Below are 7,178 nucleotides of genomic sequence, written 5' to 3' on the forward strand. Positions count from 1 at the left end.
AGGAGAGGAACGGAGGGGAGAGGAGCAGAGAGGAGAGGAATGGAGAGGAGAGGAGAGGAATGGAGAGATGAGGAGATGACAGGAGAGGAGATGAGAGGAGAGGAGGGGAGAAGAGGGGAGAGGAGAGGAATGGAGAGATGAGGAGATGAGAGGAGAGGAGGGGAGAAGAGGGGAGAGGAGAGGAATGGAGGGGAGAGGAGCAGAGAGGAGAGGAATGGAGAGGAGAGGAGCAGAGAGGAGAGGAATGGAGGGGAGAGGAGCCGAGAGGAGAGGAGAGGAGATGAGAGGAGAGGAGGGGAGAAGAGGGGAGAGGAGAGGAGAGGAATGGAGGGGAGAGGAGAAGAGAGGAGAGGAGAGGAACGGAGGGGAGAGGAGCAGAGAGGAGAGGAGAGGAGAGATGAGGAGATGACAGGAGAGGAGATGAGAGGAGAGGAGCCGAGAGGAGAGGAAAGGAGGGGAGAGGAGAGGAATGGAGAGGAGAGGAGAGGAACGGAGAGATGAGGAGATGACAGGAGAGGAGATGAGAGGAGGGGAGAGGAGAGGAGAGGAGCCGAGAGGAGAGGAAAGGAGGGCAGAGGAGCAGAAAGGAGAGGAGATGAATGGAGAGATGAGGAGATGACAGGAGAGGAGGTAAGCTCCTGCAACGCACCGATGCGTCACGTGTGGTCGGCCTGACACTGTAACCCCAGCAGCCACTGTTGACTGATCATGTTCACACAAGTCGGGCAGCTGTGAAAACGAGCAGACGTCTTTCGAGGGAATACATACATCCCGCCGCATCGCTCGCCACGTGAGAGATGTACCGTGGTACACTGGTACTCTGGTACTTAACGTAACTTGCTGTCTGTTAGGGGTGCTGAAAGCCCGGGGTCTCGTTCGGTGTTTTACATTCCCGATGAGACGCTGCAGTTTCCACGAGTCCCTGATCTCAGTGTCCACTCAGTGTCCGTTTGCCACCAGCTGCAGTCAGAAGCATTTAACAGCTTCAAAGTTAATGTGTCTTTGGTGGAAAAGAAATATCCTCTTTGAGTGTTTCATCGTCCCCAGGCGCGGCCGTGAATGACCTTTATTTAGAAATTACAGCCAGTGCCCACTTCAGACATTCACACGACCAGCATACTAATTATAGCGATATTATAATTATTAATATACACCGCTGCATTTATTATAAGCGCAAATTTTTGTGCACAGTGTGGCAAATCACGTCGCCCAAAGTGAATTTCGTTTGGGATATTAGTATGCGAGGTGATGGCTGTTCTCCCAGCATGCTTTGCTGTTAGACGTTACAGATTGCAATGCTAATGTTGCTTTTTTACTTTCTGTGCTGCGTTATTTGTTGTAGGTAATGGATGTTTTAGCACATTGCTTATTCCCTGTTATTTTAAAATGTTATTTATTTACACTGACTGCTCTTAGGTGGCAACCATCGTTCAGCAGTCGTGGCAAAGTAATGGGGTTTGGGACTTTCCCCCTACTACCCTTATTTGGGTATGTCATAATGTTATGAGTTTTATTGGTGTTTTAATGGAAAAGGCAAGCTGTGATTGACTTAGCTGTCTGGTTTCTTTTTAGCTTGTGTTGCAGTACTTTTGACCTTATGATTGAATAATTAGCTCCTCAGGGGAAAGCGAAGAACACAATTAAACTTTTAATTCGGTTGCTTAAAAACATAATTAAGCTTTTGTACCTACGCAGAAATTAATTTTAAAAAAAAAGGAAATTAGAGCTCAAATTCCCGAGGAAGAATCACTGACCGGAAAGGTATGTACAGTACATGTGCTTCTAGGACATTGACAGTTCACTTATGTCTTTGTCTTGTGTCAAATAAGCACATGTGCTGCGGTGTCATGTACAACCTGGGGTAACGCTAGGCGTTTGGTGTTGGACAGAAAGACGTGTGAGAAAGTCATTATTGTGCTCACAGGATCAGGTGTGCAGGAAGACCCATAGAAACTGGAACCAAACTAAAAGTCTCTATTACATCGTCTGGCTGGACTCACAGGAAGTCTGAAGTGGAAGATCTGTAAGGTTTTTGGCTCTGATGTGGTGGAAAGCTGCCACTCTCCCTCACAACTGCTGAATCCCTCCCAGCATTCACTAAGGGTCTCTAAACACACTTTTTTTGGACCAACTTTTTTCTGGATCTCCTTACATCTACATACACTTGCATCACACCTTTTTTCCTACAAATTTTAGGAGCAAGTATTTACATGACGTGTGCTGGTGTGTCCTTCAGAAATCATTTGTCTTGACTCAAAGGTCTTCATCTGTTGAGGAATGTAGTTTATTTACTCTGAGTTGTATGTTTGTTTGGAAAAGAGTGTGTGTTAAGTGAATACGTGGCGTAGCGATCCCTCGCATTCTGACATTAATTCGCTCCAGAGCCACCATGGTGAGACCATTGTGAGACCATTAATGCAATAAATACAGTCAATTTGTTCCCAAACCCCAAATTTTTAATCATACAAATAAAGCATTTACAAAAACGTTTCTAAAAACATTTCACAATCTAACAACCCCAAAATAAATACAATAATAAAATACATATAAAAATATGCAATAAATTACAATGCATATTTCTCTTAGATTGGAAGACTGATACCAAATGTAGGTTTTTGTGGTGGAGCAAATGGAGAGTCGATTACATGTGGTAAACAAAAAAATCGACTAACAGCGAATACCCACATTCTCATCATCGACTGGCTGTAATTCCACCCATGCCGCTGTTGCCACTTCTGCAGTCTCTGTGGTAAATTGAATTATTTACACTGAGTTGTGAAATTTTATTTTATTGTAGAACTCATTTATACTAGAAAGGCCACCGTAAGTTGGAATAAATGCGTCTTGAGACCACTGTAATGGGAGAGTTTCCTACAAATATTAGTTGTCATTGGTGTGAAATATTATCTGTTGTGTCACCCCCTGCCCATATTGGTTCGAGATCTTTGTCTTCCACACTTCCTGGATTGTCCTTAAAAGCCAGCACCAAGACCATCTTGACAAAAGGCAGCACAGACAAGTTGCTGGTTGAGTCCCAGGCTTCAAGGCAGAGAGGTTAAAGGTTGTTCAAGACACAAAATGAGCTACAACACCCGCCGGCATTATCCCAGACCTCTCCATCCATAGTGCCAAGCCTTCACTCCATCTGTGATATGACTCTCCTTTTCAAATTGTAGCCCGTATAGCAGGAGTCCTTCTACTGATGCTTATATGTGTTTCTGAAGCAAACCTAATGCAATGGAGACACGTGCAGTGTGCCAACTGCAAGGGTAGTGTGGCGGGCCTCACCTCACAAGTGTTCTCTCTTGTGGATGTGGATACGGGGGTGGAAGGTCGGAGGGGTAGGGCAACGCTAGAACAGTACATATCTGCCTAACCTGTTTTTTCAACATTGCCAGTGGGTATTACAGTTTTACAAGCATTCTACGTATTCATATCATCCTTAGAAACCAGTGGGGGTTATTTTTCATTGGAACACCATTGAATCTGAATGTTTGTACAATTGGGGGGGGGGGGGGGCAGAATACAGAATGCACACTCCCCTACATGTGCACATACCCATCTAGGTAGGCAGCAGCACAGGTTGCATGAGGGTGTTGAATCCAGTCCATAAGTCACCGGAACATGGCAGAGGGGTGCCGTGAAACCCGAATGGCAGAGTGACGTATTAGTGCAATCCAAACGGAGTCAAGAACGCTGAGATCTTCCCGGATCTTCCTGGAATCTGTCTCCCTTGTCGAAACACACAGATAAGAGCCCCTTGTGAAAAAGATGGCCACTTTTCATTATTTGTTTTTGTCACAGAATTTGTGCGACAGTTCTGCCGTAGGATGGCCAGCAACCTTGGGTGTTTGTTGCTGTGTACAGTGGGGTAAATCTCACCGCTGTGGCGAGAGCCCTCCCACTAGGTTCTCTGCCTTGTTTTGTGCTTAACTTCACCGACATTGAGAAATCAATGAAACGCATCAGTCAGTTGACTTACATATTTGTTCTGGTTTAAGCTGTTGGTCAACTGAGCAGTAAGCGCACGTCAACGCCTGTCAGCAAATCGAGATCTCCGTCATTTGAGCGCTTCGCTTTTCGTTCAGCAGTGGGGTGACGAGTGTTATCTTGGGTGACGCTGACACTGACTGACAGAACGCGTTTCTAAATTCAGACCCTAATCTCTCCTGGTGTGACAGGGAATGGACAGTGAGTTAGCGGCCAACCCGGTCACCAGCTGGCCCCGTTTATTAGGTGAGCCCGCACTTGCATCGCCCTGTGCGGACAGCCCTGGAATAGGCTGACTGGCTATGTAAGGATATCGCTGGACATTGGAACTGGGGCTTACCTCTGAAAGCAGACTTTTGAAGAGAATTTGGGTTACCTGTTGTAAACTTTGGGTCCAGGTTTATTTGTCATAGAGCTCTGTTTAGTGCTGCTCGCTGATTCCTCACACCTGCCCCCGGCACCTCACTGTGCCCAATATTAAGAACTTCATCTTCCATATGAATTATTATCAACCATCAGTGGACTGGTGTCCCATCCAGAGTGTCCACCCAGTGATTCTAGGATAGGCTCTGAACTACTACAACCCTAACGTGGACAATCGGTTTGAGGTTGAGTTTTGTCCCTCAGGGCAGCCTAATCTGGGTGCCAGAGGATTCTCAGCCCAGCTCTGTTCATCGGTTGATGATGTTGATCTACATTTTGATGTGCAGATGTAAATATGCTTTCATACTGCCAAAAAGAGGCATGCACATCAAACCTCACTGCTCTCAGAACATCAACCTCGTAACTTGACTTCCTGATATAAATGCGATGATGTACGTAAAGAACAAATATATGTTTGGTTTTGAGAACAGAATAATACTGTGTCCCAGCGACACAGAAACAGAATCAGTATATTAAGAAAATGCAAATACAAACAGATATGTAATAAAATCCAGGGGCATTCGGTTATGATATTTAGCGGGGCTGTTCATGTAGCATCACAGGTAATTATTAAACTGGGATATGAGAAAAGTAATGCAGATCTACTGCATGTCTGAGTGACTCATGGCTATAATAAAAACCATAAACAATCCAGCAAGTTTAATATGAAGCAAATTGTTTCTCCCCTGAAACGACAGGTTATTAAGCCCACTGTTAAATGATGTTCTTCCAGAAGTGTTTCAATATGAAGACCTCCTCTCATTGACTTCCTCCTCCCATTTCAATTAGATTAAAAGCTAGAACACAGTTATTAAGCTGGAGTAAAGTAGACCAAGGAGACCAACAGAAGAGGGCTGCTGCTGATCTGTGCAGAGGTTCCCCAAATAGTGTTGCCATGTACTTATCAAATTCAGCATCTTTGCATGAAATGTGGACATTTCTGCATTTTCTGTGAAATGCAACGAGCGAATGAAACGTTTCACGTAAAGCTTGTCAGATTGATTCACGTGGTATGGATGTGGGGAAATATTTTCTTTAACTTCGACAATTTCGAGCAATTTCGGCTTCATTTGTGTGTTAATACAATGTGATTTTTCATTTATTTGGACCTTCTTTCATAAGATTTGTTCAAATCAATAAAAAAGGCAGGTTATTATCTATAAAATTGATGAGACAACTGTAAATTGTCTGAAAGGACAATTTCAGCAGGGAGTATTTGATCACTTTTTATTTTTCTGGTGCGTGTAAAGCAAATTTTGTGCAAAAACTTAAAAAAAAAAAAAAAAAAAAACAAATTGTGCTTATGACACTACTAGTGGATACCTTTTCAGTTGCAGAGACCTTGAAAAATGAGTAAATATCTCAGTAAATGGAACACATTTTATAAGCTTTTACCAAAAATAAATAAAGAATTTCTCCTCAGATGAGTTAAAATACTCAAATATTGTATATTTCAAATGATTGTACGGTAGAAGGTGTCGATTCGCCAAGTGACCCTCCTTTGATTATTCCTTCGTCTCATCTGTCACGAACGCCACCTCTGCTGGGTTTCATTTCGTACCCCAGGGACATATAAGGGGGTCGTGTATAAAATGTGTTCAGTCTTGACACATCCCTGTCTCGCACAATAACTGTCAGCAGCAGCAGAATTTGCTAAACACTTAACTGTAATTAAGATGACTAACTGCAACAACATCTTTACGGTTAAAATTAACACATAATGATTGTATCAGCATACATGTGCAATATGTTTTGCATGTACGATGCTGTCAGGTTGCTGAAAGCTCGACAGTACAGGACGTGCAGCGACGAAGCTGTGCCTAGAAAAATAATTTTTTAGAAGTCAAAAAGAGCAGATGTTAGTTTGACAGCCAGTCACTGCAAATTAACGTTTCAGTTCGGTTAACCTGGAATGTGCTCAGTTAAAAAAGCGAATATATAAATAGAACAACTTCCATTAATGACCATCAATTACCCCATGTTTGAATTTTTGCATTATTTAAGAAATACGTAGGTGCGCAATTGTATATGGGAGACCCCGGGTTCAAATCCCCAGTCCTATTGCAGTACCCTTGATCAAGGTACTTAACCTGAATTGATACAGCAAAAATTGCCTTGCTGTATAGTAAATGGTACATCATTCAAAATAGCTGGTATACAAACATGACATTGAAAGTGGCCTTAGACAAGGGTGTTGGTAAAGAATAATAATAGCATATGACAGATGTGAATCAGGACAAATTGTGCACTCTGAGGGTAAACGCTGGCTCTTTCAGTAAGAAATGACATCACGTGCATAAACTGAGCTCTGCAATTGCTTTCCTGCTGATCGGCAGAATGATGCACCAAAAATCACTGCCCTCCCTTTAATCGAGACGTGCCGTCAGCTCCCTGTCACCGCTAATATGATACATTTCGGGATTATTATCTGAACCCAGACAGTTCTGTTGTGGATGTTTAGCAGCCGTCGCCATGGCAACAAGGCAAGTAATACGCTCTGCGAGACTCCAGCCTGCTCGTGCGCCTTAGAACAAAGGGATGATGGAGAAGTGGCAAAGCGCGCGGCTGCAAACGCAGCCTAATTTTTTTTTTTCCGCCTGGGTCTGAAGTGTTAAGTGACAGTGACGCACGAGCGCCCTGGTCCGAGCTTCCCGACGGGGCCGGCGAATCGAGGCCCGGGACCACCAAACGCGCCAACGGTATCCTTTTGTGTCAGAGATCCAGGTGTCTGACTTTGTTACCATTCCAAGAGCGATTTTGCGTGC

The sequence above is a fragment of the Scleropages formosus genome, chromosome 2 (genome assembly GCF_900964775.1).
Source record: "Scleropages formosus chromosome 2, fSclFor1.1, whole genome shotgun sequence".
Classification (NCBI taxonomy): Eukaryota; Metazoa; Chordata; class Actinopteri; order Osteoglossiformes; family Osteoglossidae; genus Scleropages; species Scleropages formosus.